At 39.4% G+C, this 21,468-nt stretch overlaps 1 non-coding gene across 1 annotated transcript; it reads right to left on the reverse strand.

Moving 5' to 3' along the window:
• Positions 1-16,368: 16,368 nt before the first annotated feature.
• Positions 16,369-16,557, reverse strand: LOC118709610. The gene has a single exon (XR_004985065.1). It is a non-coding gene; the product is annotated as a U2 spliceosomal RNA (small nuclear RNA).
• Between the last annotated feature and the right edge of the window lie 4,911 nt (positions 16,558-21,468).

The raw sequence follows: 21,468 nt of genomic DNA on the forward strand, positions 1-21,468 counted from the left end.
GCTTGCCCTGGGACAAGTCAACTGCTGTGTTGTGAAGCAGCCCTGTGAAGAGAGCCATCTTGTGAGAGACAGGCTGGCCAACAACCACACGACTGAGCTGAAAGCAGAGCCTCCTCTCAGTCTATACTCTATATGAGACCATAACCCCATTCAACAGATGAACTGCAACCTCATGAGAAATTTTGAGCTATAAGAATCCAAATAACCATCCCCAGATTTCTGGCCCATACAAAGTATGAAATATTGAGTGGTTGCTCTTTTAAGCCATAACTTTTGGGATCATTTGTTACACAGCAATAATCAAACAGAGATCAAGATTTCTAGTTTACCCATGTGTGGTGAGCCACTTAAATGTTTACCACATATTGCCAAAAATGTATATATAATAGTATGTGCATGTGTGTATATACATAAACACATATGTGTATGTGTATATATATGTATATACCAGAAATGTGGACTCATACTGATTAAAAATATACACATATGCCCTGGCTGGTTTTGATCAGTGATTAGACAGTCTGTGGAGGCTGAAGGGTCACAGGTTTGATTCCTGGTTAAACACACGTTATTCGGTTGCAGGTTCAATCCCTAACCTAGTCAAGGTGAGTGAAGGCGGCAACCAATCAATGTGCTCTCAAGTCTATGTTTCTCTCTCTCTCCCCTTCTATCTCTCTCCCATTCTCTCTCTTAAAAAAAAAATTCACACATATAAGTAAAACAGAATTGTGTTCAAATCCTGACTCAGTCATTTATTAGCTAGATGACCTTGGAAAGATATTCAGCCTTCATTTCCTCATCTGCAAATTAATGTTAGCAATCTCACTGCACTTTCTAAATGATTCTACTTTAATACTTAATCATACTATTGCAGTTACTGGTTGCAGTCCACTCTGAGGTCAGATCCAGCTCCAGTGGAAGGTCATCCACGTATTCTAACTCACCTCGGCTTTGTGGTGTGCTCTACACACACACCCTAGATTAGGCTCACCTTTCCCGGGAAGCTCTATGAGCATCAGACTGACCCACCTGTGAAATGGTGTTTATAGACGCCTTCCCTGTAAAGAGATATGTGATATGTGTCCAAATGCCAGGTTCTTTTCAGGGTACAGTGAGTAGTTGAACCTTTGGTCATGAGGCTTTCATATTATTCAACATGAGTAGAAGAGACCTGTCTGAATAAACCTATTTTTAGCTGAAGTTCAAGGTTTCTAAGCTATAATTCTACAGATTATGACTTTTTTCTTCATTCTTATAATTAACATCTTTGGCTTGCTCACTCCCTAAAGGGAAAATAAATTTTCACAGAGCAGCTTGCTCAAGATTATTTATGGATGTAAAAATGTGCCATTCAAGGTCGGCAATAGCTCAGTCCAACAGTGTTTGTGTAGGAGGTTGTAGTTGTTTTTCTGTGTTATCAAACCCCAAAAAAGTAAGTCTGAGCAATTATTCATAATTTGAAGAAAATTATTTAGAACCTGTTTAAATTTGCTCCTTTATTTAACAAAATTTTATTGAGCATGCTTCCTTTGGGAATTGAACAAACACAAAGATAAATGAGATGCCACACTTAAAGTAGATTATAATCTGATGGCAGAGAGATGTTTAAAGAAAGAATGATAATATAATTCATGACAAAGAGGTTCAACACTCTAATGTAATGGAGGAACATGGGCTATTGAAAGCAGGAAGGAGACAGTGCTAGTGGAGACAGTGGAATAATTCTAGGAAGGGAGAGAATTTGAGTTAAGCCTTGAGAGGTGAACTGGAACATAGTGATGGGTGGAGAAATGAAGAGATTGACAGCCTTCCAGGCCTAATCATACAAACAAAGTCAAGAACATATGGAAGGCTTTTTAAACACCTCAAGAATATTGAACTTAAGGTTTATGAATATTATAGTGGAAGATGAGGATGGAATGGAAAGATGAGCCCAGATCAGGAAAATTATCCAGACATGAAGAAACAAAGGCATAAGCCAGGGCAGGAGCAGTTAAAATGAAAAGGAAGGTCAACAGATTCAAGGATGACAGTCAACTTTGAAAAGAACTGTCACAATTAGAAATCTGATTGAATGCATTTATTGTTTTATTTTTGTTTTTTGGTTTTGTATGAAGCAAAAAGGTAAAATATAGGAGAGGCAATAAAAGATAAGAAAATAACCCTGACTTAGTTGCTTGGAGTGTTGTTGTTCCTTACACCAAAAGGTTGCTGGTTTAATTTCTAGTCAGGGCATATACCTATATAGTGGGTTCAGTCCCCTGACAGGAGGCAACTGATAGCTCGTGCTCTCTCTCTCTCTCTCTCTCCCTCTCCCTCTCCCTATCCTTCTCCCTCTCCCTTTCCTTTCTTCTAAAAATCATTAAAAATGTATCCTCAGATGAGGATATAAAAGAGACATGAAAATAATGAGACAATAAAAAAGAAGGAATTTAGCAAAAAAAAAGATTAATAGTGGAAGACATAAAAAGGATAATTGAGGAAATATTCCATATGAGGAGTCAGTGGGACATTCAAGGTTTAAGACAGTGGAAAGTTTAAAGCTAATGAGGGCATGAAAAGGAAGTAATTAAGGGAATAGCTTTAAATACTAAATGCCACATAGTACAAGGGAAAGTTCAATCCAGATCTTGTACAAATCCTCAGGAAGCTTAGCATTCAGCTCAGTCTTGAAATGCATCATTCTTTTTAAATTACAACAAAAACAAGTGAACTTGTTCTTCAAACACCAGATAGTATTTTAAGCTTGCTTTGGTCTCTGTTGCAACAATTTAATATGCAACAGCAGTGATAGACAATGCACAAGCAAATGGGCATGGTTATGTTCCAATAAAACTTTATTTAAAAACACAGATGTCCAGCTTGCAAGCTATCATTTACCAACTCCTGCAGCAAATTCTTTATGATTCCACTTTCTTCAATAAAGATCACATCATGTTTACTAATAATGTAAACCATAGGAAGAAGAAGAAGAAGAAGAAGAAGAAGAAGAAGAAGAAGAAGAAGAAGAAGAAGAAGAAGAAGAAGAAGGAGGAGGAGGAGGAGGAGGAGGAGGAGGAGGAGGAGGAGGAGGAGAAGGAGAAGGAGAAGGAGAAGGAGAAGGAGAAGGAGAAGGAGAAGGAGAAGGAGAAGGAGAAGGAGAAGGAGAAGGAGAAGGAGAAGGAGAAGGAGAAGGAGAAGGAGAAGGAGAAGGAGAAGGAGAAGGAGAAGGAGAAGGAGAAGGAGAAGGAGAAGGAGAAGGAGAAGGAGAAGGAGAAGGAGAAGGAGAAGGAGAATAGCTACCACTGATACGGTGCTTACTATGTGTCAGACACTTTCTAAACATTTAATTTAATATAAATGTAATAGCTTACTTGACATAAAACTGTGAGGTGCAGATTACTACCTCCTTTTAAGGATCATAGAGATTAATTTGAGGATGATAGAGATTAATTTGCCCAAAGTCACTGATAAATGATGGAACGAGATAGGGCTTTTCCTTTGGCAGTACACTAGACTAGCTATTCTGAAAAATCCCTCCTACTGAAAACTATCTATATGCTATATCAATTACAACCAATAGGGTTGAAAAGGCCATTTCTGAGCTCAACAGAAAGCAATAGAAATCCCCAGAGACCAAAAATATTAGCCTCATATTGTAAAGGGAGTGGGAAGAAAATACAAATGGCCGAGACTTCTCGGCTGGCAGAAGGGGAAACCAAGGGAAACCAGGACTGAAGGTCACACGGAGAAGGAACCTTCCATACAATAAACCTGAGGCCTGCATAATGCAGGGCGTGTAGATTGGGCTCCATTCTCAGTCAAAGATCAGATCAGAAATATAGATCAGAAAACAAAATATCCATCGCCTGTCAGATAGTGGGGGAGGGGCACCTGTCTCATTCTGATAAATGTCTCCTTTAGCTCTGGGGGGCTGAAACCTATTTTGTCTGGTATTGATAAGGCCACACTCACTTTCTTATGCTTGCACTTTTCGTGCTCTATCTTTTTTAATCCTTTTAAATACATCTCTCTTTGTGTATTTATAAATTGCTAGAACTAGTGACCAAAAGACAAGCAGATATAATTCAAAAATAGAGATGAACTTTTAAAAGCTGAATGATATAGCCAAAAAGATTTTCTGGGAGTAAGATCTCAGGGCTGGCTCTAGGAGCTGAGAGTCATTCTTGACTGACAGCTGGCAGACAATGGAACTCAGTCCTACACCCACAAGGAAATGAATCCTGCCAGCTTCTCTCAAGAAGAGAATCTTAGCCTCAGATCAGTACTGCAGCCTAGTGAGACTCTAAGTACAGAATCGAGTTACACTGTTGCCAGACTTCTGACCTACACAACTCTGAGATGATAAATAGGTGTTGTTTTAAGCTGCTAAATTTGCCATTATCTGTTACACAGCAACAGAAAATGTTTATAAATATATAACTGTACTTGCTTAATCAATTATGACTAATTTGAGAAAGAGTCTTCCTAGCATAGTGGATGTAAATTGTCTAACCATCTTCCAACTCTGAGATTCTGTAATTTCAATAACAACCTTCTCTGATAATATATCATGTCAGCTGCTTATTTAAAAATAGCCTCTTGAACTGAACTGATGACATGCTTTTTCATATCTGTGAGATGTTTCTTCCTAGAAACTGTTTAAAATAAAATCCAGAAAAGATATATCAGAAAAAAATCATTAAGCACCTTAAAATATATATATGTAAATGTAATATACTTAACATTGAGAAGACTGACCCAGTCAGATATCAGGACATAACATAAAGCCTTTAATCAAATCAGGATGACATTAGCTTGGAAATAGAGACTAATCCCAGGATATATAAATGTTTAGCATATGACAAATACAGTAGCTCAATTCAATGGAGATAATATATCCTGTCTAAAAGATAAAATTGGCTAAGAAGACAAAAATCATTGCAAGAATGTCTAGGAAACTACTAATCAGAACTAAAGAAAGCCTTTTAATCAAGATTGGGAAGCAACAAGATACTTTTAAAATTAAAAAAAAGACAGAGGTATTTGTCTATACAAAGGTCTTTTTAAAATATGTATATGGCAAAAGATAATACAAACAACCAATTAACAAATGATTGGGAAATTTATAACATAGGTAAGTAATAGCTATCATAGAGGGTTGGGCAAAAGTAGGTTTACAGTTGTGAGTACATAAAACATAAAGTTTATTCTTATCATTTATTTATTATTATATTACTTGTCTTTTTACTATTGTTATTATTATTGTATTATATACCGTATTTTTCGGACCATAAGACGCACCGGACCATAAGACGCACCAGTTTTTAGAGAAGGGAAATGAATACAAAAGATTTTGAAACAAATAGTGTCCTAAAATATTTTATGTGCATTAAAACCCAACATCACAGTCATAAACACATGTAATCAACCCTGTAAAGTAAACAGCAGCATTGAGAACCATTTTAGAGCCGGGCAAGCACACAGAGACCACACAGAGCCGGGCAAGTAAAAAAACTTTTTTTTTAAAGTATATGTGTAGGCTATATTTGGACCATAAGACGCAGGGACTTTTTCCCCCCACTTCTGGGGGGAAAAAAGTGCGTCTTATGGTCCGAAAAATACGGTACATACTCATGAATTATCTTTTAGGTGATGACAGCTGGTGAGTTAATCTATTTTTGTCCACTCCTGCATATTAATATTTCCTGTAAACTGATAAGAAAAAGAAAATTCAATACAAAAACAGGCAATGGACTTAAATAGACATTTCATTAAAAATAAAATTCAAATGACCCCCCAAATATTAGAAAATATTCAAATTTTCTAATAACTAAGAAAATGTAAATTAAATTCAGCTTATTTTCTCATAAAGCAGACAAAAATTGAAAATATTTTGGGACAGCACAGATGGACCTGGAAAATATTATGTTAAGTGAAATAAGCCAAACTGAGAAAGGCAAAATCACATGATCCAACTTATTTGTGGAATCTAATGAACAAAATGAACTGACCAACAAAATAAAACCCTAAACATGGAGGCATGGAACAGACTGACATACCTCTAAGGGGAGATAAGAGGACAAGAAAAGTTAAACCAAAGAGCTTATATACTTACATGCATAGCCCATGGATACGGGAAATAGGGTAGTGAAGACCTGGGGAGTGGGTAGGGGTTGGGAGAAGGACAGTTAAAAGGGGGATATAATGAATGATATCTGTAACATTATCAACAATAAAAAAAATTGAGCCGAGACCGGTTTGGCTCAGTGGATAGAGCGTCGGCTTGGGGACTGAAGGGTCCCGGGTTTGATTCCGGTCAAGGGCATGTACCTTGGTTGCGGGCACATCCCCAGTAGGGGGTGTGCAAGAGGCAGCTGATCGATGACTCTCTCTCATCGATGTTTCTAACTTGCTATCTCTCTCCCTTTCTCTCTGTACAAAATCAATAAAATATATATTTAAAAAAATAAAAAAAATTAAAAATAAATAAATAAATAAATAAAAAAATTGAAAATAGCTATAATTCTTATTTTTGGTGGTAATGTGAGGGACATTGTACTTAAATTGGTGCTACTTGAAATATTCCTGTGTTTTGGAAAGCAAGCTGGCAACATCTATTAAGATTAAAAATTTACATTTTCAATGCCCAAAAACCCCACTCCTGGAATTGCATAGCAACCACAATTGCATAACAATGTGTGTAAAAGGATGCTTCCCACAGTTTTGTTTGTGGTGACAAAACCTGAAAGCAACGCAAAGCACTCATTAACAAGAGAATACCTGAATAAACTATGATGCATTGACATCATGGAATATTTTGCAGCTATCAAAAAGAATGAAATAGAGCTCAGAGCCCTTCCAGCTATTAAGGATTGAGAGAATTTTTATGAACTAATACAGTGGGTCAGCAAACTCATTAGTCAACAGAGCTAAATATCAATAGTACAATGATGGAAATTTTTTTTGAGAACCAAATTTTTTAAACTTAAACTTCTTCTAATGCCACTTGTTCAAAATAGACTCGCCCAGGCCGTGGTATTTTGTGGAAGAGCCACACTCAAGGGGCCAAAACGCTGCATGTGGCTCGCAAGCTGCAATTTGCTGATCACAGAACTAATATATTAGTGTTACTGGAGTGAGTTATGTGATAGAGCAATGAGGCTGGAGAAGTATGTTCCAGTGAGACAACATGGGCCCCCTACCCTATGCTAATGTGTTTGAAGGCTCTACCAAACTATCTGGTAAAAAGAATAATAAGGAAAGGTAAGCCCTGCAGAAAGCCAAGGCAACTGTGATGTCCCTATCTTACTTTCCCATTTGTTTCTTGTGTCTTCCTCACTTCCTTTTAGATTTTTTTTCCTCACCCAAGAATATTTCCCATTGAATATTTCCCTTTGAGAAACATCGATGTGAGAGAAACATATCCACTGGTTGCCTCCTGGGCCGAGAAGGAGCCTGCAACCAAGGTATGTGCCCTTGACCTGAATAGAACCTGGGACCCTTCGTTCCTCAGGCCAATGCTTTATCCACTGAGCCAAACCAGCTGGAGTTCCTTTTAGGTTTTCTAAAGAGTGGGATCCAATAGTTAGAAAAAATGAATACAGAGGAGTTGAGGGACAACTGGTATTGCAGCTAAGTGATTATCGTGCTGAGATTCCCTACAATAAAATGCCACCCAATCAGGGTCTGGAAGAAACTGTTTTCCAAATATGCTACACTGTTCTTTTGGTAATGTGATTGTGGTGACAGGTCAGTCAGGCTGTAATTGGTTTTAATTGGCCTCCCTACTGCTATAATATTCTTTACCTACATGCAAACTGTCAAAAAGCAGAGAGAAGGGAGGGCAAAGGAAAGGGAGGGAGGGAGGGAGGGAGGAGGGAGGCTGATTCATTTTCCACCTTCTTGAAATGCCACATAAATTGTTTTCAACCTGTCTCACAAGCAAATGCCCCACTTTCCAGTGTAAATGAGGGGAAATATGTCATCGCAGCAGCTCTTAGAAAGAAATGGCTGATCCCTTTAGCAGCGGACAATGAACTCAATTCCATCTTTTGTAGAACAATGTGTTGTTTCCAGAGCCCAGGGAGGAGAAAAAAAAAATCTCTACATCCCCTCCGTAGTTCCCTCGGGTAAAAAGTGGTTTGAGGGGGCTGCCAGAAACTAGGAAAATTTCATAAAATCAGGCAAATATTTTTAAAGACACAAAATGTTGGTATTGTTAAGCATATAGGCACTGTGTCTTTATAGATATCCTATATTCCACAAGACAGGAGTAGTAGGACAATTTTTGACTGGCATTAAAATAATTGTGTTCATGTTTAAATTGTATTGAAAATATAGTATTGTTTTTTATTCAAGGCTGTCCTATCATTTCAGGAATTCCTACCTCTGAGAAGCTGCTGTCATTCTCAGAAGTCTCCTAGGAAACTGACCTCTAAAGATGCTTCATTTTTTAAATGATGGGAGAGATTGTTAAAGATCATCCCAGGACCAGTCTGCTCCAGGGTGCACAGCTCTGTCTTCTTTCTTCCCATAAAGCACAGGTCATAGCTCATGCAGCCCAACAACAGAGGGCAAGTAGAGATATTCATAAACACTCCGGTTCCCCACTCCCTCTTGCCTTCTAGTAGAGATAAGACAACAGTTGTGAATGCATGGAGTTGGCAGCCATTGCTATTCCCTCACCCCTATCCCTCATCCTGAGAGCCCCTATCTGAGCAAACTGGCACACTCAGATCCTCATCCCCAACATAACTATTGGTTTTCAGAGATAAAAGAGACATGTATCCATTTAGTCCAGTGGTCCATTAGATAGTGAAGCTAAACTTTCATTTATGAACCTCCAGAGGTATTGAATAATTCCAAAGGTCTTCCTTTATGTGTGATGGAAGTATGCCACTCTACTCAATACTTATTGCAAGGCTGTTGCACACATGTTTATTCAACACAAAGCTTATCAACCCCTTGACCTCCTCATCTATGTCCACTAATTCCAGTTCCATTACTTGGTATAATATAAATGACTAACCCTTCCTTCATATGACAGCCTTGCACATTATGCGCCTCCCCCAATACTCCAACAAACACAAAGTCTTTATTCTCAACGAACATCCCCCATTTCCTTGAAAATTTTCTCTTCATCAATGGCTTCAAATTGCTTGACCATTTTTATACTCTTCTGTTAATATTTATCAAGGTTATATGTGTTATTGTTCACTTATGGCCTCCAAAGCTGACTATATTTCAGAAAATGGACTGAGCAGCCCAAGGTAGAGTAGAACTTTCTGATTTACTGTGAATGTTAGCTCTCCAATACTGCTACCAATGGCCTTTGTAGGAACTATGTAACATTGAAGAGTTTTTGTTTAGTTAAAATACATAAGATATATTTCATGTGACCTGCAGTATTGTTATCAATAATAATACTACTTGATCAAATTTTCTTACCTGTATGGTTGCTCACATTTCACCAATCTGTTCTCAATACTCACCACTCTGTGATATATAAAAATACTAAGCCATTTGGGAAGATCAGAAGATCAAGGCTCAAATTGTTAATGATCTTGCCCAAGTTGGTTCATCCAAACAGAAGTTCAGCCAAAACTAAAACCAGGACTCCTGACTCCCAGTCCAATGCTTTTGTACTTTGGTTATTATGTTTTCCCTCCAAAAGACAAACCTTTTAACAAGCCAATGTGTTTTCATGTGACTTTTTAAACTGAGTATCCCCTACTTTTCCTTTTTCCAGGCATGAAAGCAAATGTTACAGCATTACAGAGTTTATCTGGTCATAAGAGTCAATAATCACTACGGTCTTAATACCACTTTAGAAAATTCTTGAACAACATGGATCAACTTACATCCCATACTCATTGGTCACAGGGGGGGAAAAAGAAATTCCTCCAAGTTGTTGCTTCCTTTGCAGTTGGAAAAATGGTGACAGCTCTCTGCTTATAAGTTAGACAGTTTGAGGAAAAAATTAGTCTCTGTGCCTTTTGCCTTGTCTTTTCCTCAGCAGGCTCCTGCTGCTCTCTGCTCAGCATAACAGACCATTAAACATGCTGGGGCTGATGTAATGACTCATGTAGCATGTTCGCTCCTTCCCATCACAATAATCACTAGTTTCTGTAATATTCTGTTTGTTAAAACTAAACAATAATGTAAGTCCTCATAACAGGAACCCTCAATTAAAGGGAATTTGTTTCCCCTGCATCTCAGCACAAAGAATCAAATGACAGTGAGACAAGCTAGTAGACATTTTAAAGACACAAGGACAAAATACTTCCAGTTACTGATATGGATCAGAACATAGTGAATTGTGAACAAGCCAGGAAAGACAAAAATCCCAAATCCTGAATTTACCATTAAAGATGTGACCCATTGTCTACTAAGCTCATTCACAAATTCATTAAATCACACAAGAGGAGTCAGGAGACAGATACTGAGTTGAGAGTGGGATGCCAAAATTATAAAGAGACAGTCCCAGCTCTCAGGAAGCTCCCATTCTGGTGGTGAGGAAAAACACATGCATACCACATACACACATAAACAACACACACACACAAAAAATTGTATTAGCCAGGACTCTGATTATAAGGGAAGCTAACACAAACTGACTTAAATGAAAAAGAGAAGTGGTTACGTTATTGGAAGTATCCAGTTGCTTTAGGCACCTCTGAATGCAGATATTCAAATAATCCACAGAATTCTGTCTCCATCAAAAACCCTGCTTTCACCTGGCAAGCATGGCTAGTCGTTGAGCATCAATCTATAAACCAGGAGGTGGTGGTTCTATTCCAGATCAGGGTACATGTCTGGGTTGTGGGCTCGATCCCCATAAGGAGGCAGCAGATCAATGATTCTCTCTCATCATTGATGTTTCTCTCTCTCTCTCTCTCTCTCCTTCTCCATCTCCCTACCTCTCTGAAATCAATAAAAATATATTTTTAAAAACAACAACACTCTGCTTTCTTCCATGTTGGTTTCTTTACTGTCAATTTCTACACTTTTGGTGGCAAAATTCCCTCCAGCAATGAGGCTTATAGTCTACTGGTCTGACAAAACCAATGGAAAGGTCTTTTCCAATAATTCTAGCAAAAGCACTGGTCTTGACTCTTCAGGCTTGTGATATGCATCCTTTTCTAAACCAACCACTGGTCAGGGAGGATCAGTTACCCCTGTCTCCTCACCAAGCAGGAAGGGTGGTCAACTCCACTTAAATCACATAAACTAAGAACATGAACTTAAAAACCAAGGTGTGCCTACCAAACAAAAGAGAAATGGAAGCTGGCCAGATAAAAACTGCAGGCGCCTTCTATAATTACATATACACTGATGTGCAATAAACTATTACAGGTTAGAGAAACATATAGAACAGGGAAGGACACGGAAGAGGAGAGGAGCTAATTCTATCTATAGAAGGGAAACCATGAAACAATCCCTCCACTTCACCCTCCCCCCCCCCCCCCCCCCCAATCTCTGCTGGCCCTGGATCCTCACAGGTTTGCCTACTTTTACCAGGAGGCCTCTGCCTGCTCCAGGTCTTGAGCTGACACTCAGAGTAACATGATCTGTATCAAAGGGCTCCTCCCACTCAGCCAGGGTGGGCTATACTCCTGGAAGATGTGAGAAAGCATGGAGCAGAGAACAGCCATTCCATCTGAGGTCTCTCCTAGACCAACCTGTCTCTAATCAACCTGTTAACTGACCAATAACATATGAATCAGGTCCAACTTAGACCAACAAAAGAATGGCCCAGCTGAGCCCAACCCAAATTGCCAACCTGTAGAATTGTGAACTAAAAGAAGAGTTGTCACTTAAACCACTAAATGTTAGGATGGTTTATTACGAAGCAAAAGCTAACTGATTTACCTAAAAATTGAATAATCTTGACACTGTGCTCTGTAAAAAATAAAAATAAATAAAAAATCAAGGGAAATTCAGATCTCTAGGTTTCTATAGTTAATTTTCTTTTAGGCCACAATATTATTTCCTATAATGTTTTAAAAATGAAATCCGAAGGTTCATATCACAGATTCCCTTTCGGGTAGTGGCAAATGCACCTGAATCTTGGTTTTTAATTAGTGACAGCTTCTGAAATTATCTTAGAATCTCCCAAAGGTGTTTGCTTTGATCACACACCATTATCCCTCCGTGAACCAATATGCTTCCCTTTGTCAAAACAAACATGGGCTCCCACAATCATAAATGCACCAGGTAAGTGCAGTACCATTTTTAAGAGGCTTCAGACCCTCACAGATGATTCTGATCCAGGGAACCTTAAAATTAATAAACTGTGAAAGCTGTATCTTCAGTCCTTGTCGGATGAAAATGAACATTAATACCCTGCTGATGAGTCATTAACACATGTCAACAGTACGAAACAAAACAACACAGTTGCTTTCATTCGAAGAGGCCCTGTTAATTAAGTTGATAGTGCAAGTCAGAATGCTGAAACTCAGGTTTATGAGGAGTCACAAACCTGATTAGCTTATTTAATAATAATATTTCCATCGGCTATAGGGCATCTTTTTTTAAAAAACAATAACTAAAATAGTAAAGCGGGGTTTTACAGGGAAGAGAGAGAAAATACCAGCTCAAAAAGTCATCCCAGACATGTCTGCCTTCCTGGTACATGCTGTGAAAACATAGTTCCCAGCTCATTAGGGAAACAAAGGTAGGAGTGGAGAGAAATGTTAATTAGGCAGCAGCTCGGTTAGCTAAATTCAGAAGGGCACTATCATATGGACTAATGGAATAATCCATAAAATTTTAAACTCCAAGCAGGCAAGTGGCTTTTAAAGAAGCAAGCCAGTCCCCTTTCTCCAAAAGCCACAAACTGGAAACTGGGAACTCGATATCTGAGCAGTATGGCTCACTTCCCTCTGGAGAAATTGATAACCAGTGAGTGAAATTTGCAGAAATGAAGGGTTAAAGTTAGCTCTTACAGCAATGTTCTTATTATAATATACAACTAATGCTGAAATAGAAGAGGATAGACGAAACAAAACTGGGAATTCAGCTTAAGACACCAGAAAGTTAACTATAAGGTATTCATTCATAGACCTTAAAGCAATTGTTTTCCTTCATCCTAAGCAGCACCATTTACCCATCCTACTGGTAACTGGCATGTGGGTGGTTTCCATTTTACAAGCAATGCTGCTGTGAACTAGCTTGTATGTGTCTCTTGGTGCACAGGTGCAAGAGTGTGGTTCTCATTTTTTTTTTTTTAACCTGGGGAATTTTTACTAGCTATCGATGCCCTGGCCCCATCACAGGCCAACTAAATGACTGATTCAGAATATAGGGTGGCAAGGAGGAGGAGAAATGAGGGTTGTATACAATTGTGGGAAGATGGGGTGTCAAACATATTTTCAAACATCCTATATAATAAAAGTATAATATGCAAATTGACTGAATGGCAGAATGACCAATTGGTGGGGGTGGGGTAGGCTACTCACCAGCTGACTCTGTCCTCTGATCAGCCCAGCTGACTCTGTCCTCTGATCCTCCCACAGAGGGAGGCCTAAGCCATCAGTCAAACAGCCCCTGAGGGCTCCTGCACAGACTGGGCTGAGGGATCTGCCCCTAGTGCACAAATTTTTGTGCACCAGGCCTCTAGTTTAATATATAAATATTCAAATTTTACCAACTGTCCAAATTTTACCAAAATATTTGACATCTGTTTTATTTTCCAGTTGAGGACCCAGTTAAGATCTACTTCTTGCATTTAATTGCATGCCTCTGCTAACTTTTTAAATTTAGGACAGTCTCTACCTTTTCTCATGATGTTGACTTTTTAGAGACTCCAGACCAATTGTGTTATAGAACATCCCACATTCAAGACTATTTTCTTATAAGGACATTTATCTATTTCCTGTAAGCTGGAAGTTAGGTATAGAGACTTCATTAGATTCCATTTACACTTTTTTAGTAAGAACACTTGTAGGTGATGCATCACATCAGAAGACTCTTAATGTCAGGGTGCTGCCAGTGTTACTGGTACTAAGATTGGTCACTTGGGTAAGAGAGAAATTGCTCTATCTCTGCAAGATAAGTTTTTCTTAATTGAAATAAAGATGAATGGCCTCTACAATTCTAAATGATGAGCATGGCTCTCAAACTTGTCTCCCATGTCAGTGGGAAAAAATTGGGGCATTTGGAGTATTTCAGAAAATGTGAGGAAGCAATGATTGTCTTTAAGTACTTTCTTTCCTCATCTAAAAGCTTGAATGTGGAAATTAGCTATAGAATTTACTAAGTATCTGCTCTGTTTGGGACCCATTATACTTTATTTCATTTAATCCTCACTAACATCATAAGGTCATAATTACTCTTTAAAATTTTTAAAGGGAATCTGAGGCCCTGAGAGATTAAATCACAGTCACAAAATAGTGCAAAGCTAGCATTCAACTCAAGTTCATGTGATTCTAAAGCCTCTTCTCACAATGCTGTCTTTTCCCTCCTAACCCACAGCTCCTTTCCTAGAGGCCCGAAACCCTCAATGAGAGTCGCCAATCTAGCTGTCGCTCCTACTTGGTTGGAATCAGTCTCCCACCACTTTCTTAGCCCTTCTGACACTGTTCTCACCCCGGATTAAGCCAGTGGGAAAAAACTGCCAATATCCTCCAGGTAGATAGGAACCAGTGCTGCACTGACCATTATGGGATGTCTAAAATATCACCGAATGACCATTGAGCATCGGAAGTCATAGGCAACAGAGGCTATAAAGACATATGCCAAAGAACCACTTCAAAAAAGCAAACTTGTTGTGCTTTTTTATGAAAAAGCCAAATTCTGCTAACCCAAAAGGCACATTGGCCTTTGTTCAGAGCGGTCACCAATCATCTTGACAGCAGCATTCATCAGGAATTCTTGAACATCATGGCACCAACCCCCTGATGGTATCATAACTGAGTTTCCTTGTCCCCTAGTCTTGTCCCCAAAGGAAGCCAAGTGGTCACACTATGGCTGCAGAGCTCACGTGGGTGGACAATGTGATCCAGTGAAATGAGCCTGAGCTTTAGAGACAGGCCTGGGTATCAACCCTGGTTCTACCATTCTGCAACTGTATTATTTCGAGCAAGTTACTTAGCTTCAGCTTTGACATCTGTAAAATAAGGATCCCGATGTTCCCCTAAATGAATTGTCTGAAGGATGGTAGGAAATAACACATAAAGCTCCTGACACATATGTTTATTAAATAAGCTGAAACTAGTTTGGCTCAGTGGATAGAGCATCAGCCTGTGGACTGAAGGGTCCCAAGTTCGATTCTGGTCAAGGGCATGTACCTTGATTGTGGGCAAAGGCAAAATAATCATGGTATAACAAGTGCTATAAACTATGGGCACACAGTGGAAGGAGGCGTACATTGTCTAGGAAGATAAGAAAAGATTTACCAGAAGTGACATTTGAGTGAATGTTGATGAATGAGTGGCTGATATCAGGTTTCTCTTTAGGAGAAAACTATCTTTGATTATAAAAGTATTCTGATAAAGTTTGCCTAGTGAGCAAGCATTGGAAAGAGGCATTAAGAGAATACCAATCTTCTTTGCCTTAGAAACAAAAAGAAATTTAAGTGGTAGTGAAAAGCAGAGAAGAGAGAGCAGAGCCACACAACTAATAACTGGACCTTGTGGAGTGAACCAATATGTTAGACTTGCCAAAGGACCCAAAATCAGACATGAATAATAGCCTATCTTGATTTGTTTGCATTGCTATCAAGACCCCAACAGGGACAGAATTGTGCTTCCTGAGGACCATAAAAGCAGAGTTTTAATCAATTAGATCTAAATATCAAAGGGCAGAGTGAAATCCCTTATCACAGACTGAGAGAGAAATAACTCAAAAGGAGGGTAATTCCACACATGGGAATATGGTGGTAATGCAGAGCCAAAGAAGGTGAGGCTTGGGAGTGGCAAGAGCACAAAAGAAAAAGAAAATGTAGGACACACCCACCCCACACACCTTTAACTGCTCATTCCTGAGAGTAATTCATTTTGTGAAAACAAGAATTCCACCTCTGGGAGTCAGAACAGAATCAGCCTAGGATGCTGTTTCTGTAATTCCATCTCTGTGCTCATAGGACTCATACAGAGTTCCTCCTGCCCATACATTCTCTTCAGGAGCAGGGAAGAGGGCTCACACATCTTTATATTGCCAATACCTAGCACAAAGCACGTGGTGGGCATTGCACAAATACTTAGTGAGTGAATGTTTGACCTCATGGACTCCATTTCTGAAGATATAATTGTCTTTTAAATGTCTTAGTTTTTTATTTAAATCCATAATAATGCGTTTTTCATTTATTAAATTCTCACTATATGCCAGGAATCTTACTATAATAGATGCTTTAAACACATTATTTCTTTTAATTTTTTCATTTTCTTGTTGTGCACCATTCCTGGAGGTACTATATACCTCGTCGATGTATGGAATAGACGGAGCAAACTCCTATTCTCTTTCCCTGCTCCAAAGATACATTTAATATAATTCCTCGGATAGAGGATGAATCAGATATTAAACTGATAAGAACAGATACTGTGCTTGATCTTACCCAAAAGGCTGAGAAGTGATTCACATTATTTCTTATTATCCTACTAGTGGCCCGGTGCACAAAATTCATGCACGGGGGTGGAGGGGAGATGGTATTCCCTCAGCCTAGCCTACATCCTCTCCAATCAGGGACCCCTTGCGGGGGATGTCCAACTGCCAGTTTAGGCCCAATCCCTATGGAATTGGGCCTAAACCGGCAGTCAGACATCCCTCTCTCAATCTGGGACTGCTGGCTCCTAACCACTCATCTACCTGCCTGATCACCCCGAACTGCTTCTGTCTGCCTGCCTGATTGCCTCTAACCCCTTTGCCTGCCTGATCACCGCTAACCTCTCTACCTGCCTGCCTGATCACCTCTAACTTTCCTCCCCTCCTGGCCTGGTTGCCCCCAACTTTCCTCCTCTGCCAGTCTGATCTCGCCTAGTCTCTGTCTCTTTGTTTTTCTCAGCAGTCCTCCAGGCCTCCCTGCCTCCCTATGTACCTCTTCCTCTTTCCCAGCTGGGAGGGGATGGGGCTAGTGGGGGCCGCTTCACCCTCTGCCCACCCTCCCTTCCAACCAGACTTCTTCAGGCCCAGTCTGTTTTGTTTCCTTATTCTGAGAGAGGTTCCGAGAGCGAGCTGGGAGGGAGGGAAAGAAAGGGGAAAAAGGCTGTGAGCTGGTGGGCGCTGTCTGTGTCTGTGCGTGTATGTGGTTGTGAGTGAGTGTGAGTGCCAGCCCTGACTTCCCCATCTCCTCTGCCACAAGTCCCCACCCACTAGAGCCTGCTGCACACATAGCCTGGGCATTAGGTCAAGTCTCTGGACATTGCAGATGTGATGGACCCAGAATTTTTATATGTTAGTACTAGAGATCCAGTGTGTGATTGAATCATGCAAAGAGGTGCCCTGCCTCTTATCTTGCAAGAAGGCACCCCACAGGCCACCACAGGAGTCAGGCCAGACCAGCACCGTAAGAGTCAGGCCTGACTGGCACCATAGGTGGCAAGAACCCACACCTAACTTCTGCCCCAGGCCCTCCTGCCACCCTGCCTGTGTCTGCTGCAGGCTGTAAGAGCCACTGAGCTGGCCCAGGCAGGCCCCCCTATCTCTGTCTCCATCTCTGCTCCAGGCCTCACCTGCACACAACCTCCTCCTGTTTGGTTGTGACCTGTTTCAGTGTCCCAGGCTAATTTGATATTACCTTTTGATATATATAGATATAATGAAAGCCTAATACGCAAATTGTCCCCTTAGGAGTTCAACCACTCACTATGATGAGTGCTGACCACCAGGGAGCAGCGCAAAAAATAGCAGGCATCAGTGACCCAGCACTGGCAGCAGGCAGCAGTGGAGGGCCCTGATGAGAGCGGGACCACAGTGAGATGGTGGAGCAGGTGAGTGGGCAGCGCCAGGCCAAGGTGGGTGCAAGTGGGGGCCCAATCACCCTACAGACAGTGACCAGTAGCAGTAAGGGTGGGAGGACGGCCCAGATTGATCACCCCACAGATGGGATGGTGAAGTAGGTGAGGGGGTGGCACCAGGCCATGGCAGGGCTGTGGGGCTGCTAGGCTGGGGGCATGAGCTGGGGCACGATCCCCACAGGCCACTCCAAGGGATTCCATCTGTGCATGAATTTGTGCATCAGGCCTCTATTTTTAGGATAAGAGCCATTTTTATAGAACCTACAACAGTACCGGGTATATAGGAAATACTCAAAAAGTGGTTCTTGAATAAATATATGAAGGAAAGAAGGGAGAATCAGAGGCTCGGAGAGATGAAGGGACCTGCCTAAGGTCCTCTGGTTGTTAATGGAAAAGTAAAACAAATGTTCACAGATTCACTGCTAATCTAGAATTCTTCACAGTTTAATATTAAGACTGAATGATCTTGAAGGTTGCTTTCTGCTTGTGGTTCACTGAATAATGGTTTCCCAAGGATGTCAACTTCTGAATTCTGGTTTCTATGATCATGTTACTTTCTATGGTAAAAGGATATTTGCAGATGTGATGAGAAGTTATCCTGGATTATTCAGATAGGCCCAATTAAAAAACACACAAATGTTCTTATAAGTGGGAGTCAGAATAAGATTTGACTACAGAAAAGGAGTGTCAAGGTGATAGGGCATGAGAAAACCTCAACTGGACACTGCTGGCTTTGAAGATGGAGGAATAGGCAGCCTCGTGGAAACTGTAAGGAAACACACTCTTCAAGTCTCCTGCCAAATCCTTGAACTTAACCCAACAAAACTTACTTTAGACTTCTCAGTCCCAGAAATTTTAGATAATAAATTTGTGTTGTTTTAAGCTACTAAATTTGTCGTCACTTGTTATCATAGCAATAAGATACTAATAAATTGCTCTAATAGACTGAATAGGTCATTAGTGTAAAACAATGACTCTTTTGTCCCAGAGTTTTATACCACCGACTTCTTTGACTTATATTTATTGTTCAAATAACAATATACACTGGCCTCTTCTTTAAGAACCTTTAAGGCTCACCTTTGAGAAGATATCCTTTCGTTTGCCAGTTTCTATTATTGCTAGCAAAATAACTCTCATGCTGATATTTCCTTTATATGTAATTTGATTTTTCTCTCTGGTTATTTTTCAGATCTTTTTTCCCTGGTGTTCCACAATTTCATTATAAAAAACTGAGTCTAATTTAATCTGATTGGGATATTTTGTATTTCCTGAATTTGAGAATTTGTGTCTGTTGAGTCTAAAAATTCCCCAGCCGCTCTCTCTTTTCACATCTTTTCAGATCTCTCTACCTTGAATTATTATTAGACAGTTATATTCTATCATTTTGGTAATGGTCTCAGGAAAAGAGAACTACAGGCAATCCAGAAAAGCCCCTACAAGACTTAGAGATCCTATGTTCCCAAGCCCAATCTCTAGACTAGAGAATAAAGGTATCCACTATTAATGAAGTACTGATGTGTCAGTTTTTCAGTAGTTAGGGCTACATTTTTCAGTTAAATTAAATGAAAGGATCACCATTTAGTAATTCTCTACAAAATGTTTTTAGGATAAAAACAGTGTTGAATTCATTTTTTGTGCAATATTATATATAGATTAAAGAACATATACAAAATAGACATTAATGAAGTATAATTATAAAAATAATCAGGGTATCTACAATCCTGCTTAAAAAACAGAATGCTATCAGTAGTTACTTCCCCAATCTAAGTCTTAGAGAAATATTCATTCCTATAATATCCTTACCAAAAATAATTACCTCATTTTGTTTATAATTCCCTTTTAGAAAAGTGTGCATCCTCAAACAATATATTGTTCAGCTTTCTCCTGTTTATCTGTAAATGGAACCATTCTGTTTGCACTCTTCATTATCTTGCCTGTCTTGCAAAATATTGAGTCTGAATTTTATCAGATTTATGTATATATGCAGTTCATTTGTTTCGCTGTTTTTTACTATTCCATTGACTATTCCCATTTACTATTCCTATGTCTGTTCCACTTACTATTTACTATTTGTGGACTCGTATATAATGTGTATACCTTTACTTTTACAAATAACACTTTACACATAGTCTTGTACCTACCTCCTGGAGAAGTAAAAGAGTTTCTTGAGGTTTATAATTAAGAGTGGAATTGCTGAGTCCTAGGAAATTTATTTTAGTTATCTACTGTTATAGGATGTTGTTACCACAAAATGTAGCAACATAGAAAGACATGTTTATTATCTCACAGTTTCTTGGGTCAGAAATCCCAACACAGCTTAGCCAGATCCTCAGCATCAAGGGTCTTTGACCAAGCTGCAATCAGGATGTGAGCCAGGCTTGGGGTCTCATTGGACTGTTAATTGGGGAGAAGCTGCTTCCAAGTTCATGCAGTTTTTGGTGGCATTCAATTCTATGTGAGCTCCTGGACCAGCAGCTTCACTTCCTTACTTGCTTTCTACCCATAGCTGCTTGTTATTTGGACTTCGGCACTGAGTAACTGAGAATGTGGCAGCTTGTATCATCAAAGCCAGCAAGATAGAGCATCTGCTAGCAACATGGAAGTCAGAATTTTATGCAATCTATTCACAGGAGGGACATTCCATCACTTGTGCCATAGTTTACTGAAGCATGTCACAGACCTGCTTCAGGAGGGAACTTACATGGTGTAAACTCCAGGAGGTGGAGATCCGTGGGAATCAGCATAGAGTCCATTTACCCCATGTGTTTTAAATCATACAACATAATCCCAAATTGTTTTCCTAAGTGGTTGTATCAATTTATATCCCCACCTACAAGAATTGAAAGTGCTTGGTCTTTTACATCCTCATCAATATCTGTTACTGGGACACAGTTTTTTATTGCCTCTGTTAGATACAAAATATGTCATTTAGTTGTGATTTTTAACCTGCATTTCTCTGATTATTGGTGAGGTTTAACATCTCACATATTTTACAGTCATTCTTGTGTCCTATTCTGTGAAATTACACTTGAGTCTCTTGCTCTTTTTTCCTATTGTCTTGCCTTTACTCATTGAATTTTAGGAGTTATTTTATCATTTATTCACTTGGAATCTAATACCTTACCTATTTTATGTGTTAAAATGGACTTTCCTAATTTGTGGCTTTAGTTTTAATCAGGGAAGTTTTTTATTTTTAATGAAACTAAAATATATAACTCTATTCACGAGAGACTCTTATTAACAGATTCAGTTACAAGATGCATGAAAACTTTGCTAAATATATTTGTTATTGAGGCAGATGGTGTCATGAGTACAGTAACTATCCATTCATCTAGATTTTCTAAGTTCTCCTGTCTGTGACAAGAGAGCAAAATTCCTGGAGCATTTTATCTCTACTCTCTGGCAAAGCATCAAAACAGGAATGAAGAGACCTAGGTCCAAACTCCAGTTCTGATAGAAATTAGCTGAGATTTTAGAGAAGTCACTTACACTCCCAGGTTTCCAATTTCTTCCTTTGTAAAAATAAAAAATT

The sequence above is a fragment of the Pipistrellus kuhlii genome, unplaced genomic scaffold, assembly GCF_014108245.1.
Source record: "Pipistrellus kuhlii isolate mPipKuh1 unplaced genomic scaffold, mPipKuh1.p scaffold_m20_p_1, whole genome shotgun sequence".
NCBI lineage: Eukaryota > Metazoa > Chordata > Mammalia > Chiroptera > Vespertilionidae > Pipistrellus > Pipistrellus kuhlii.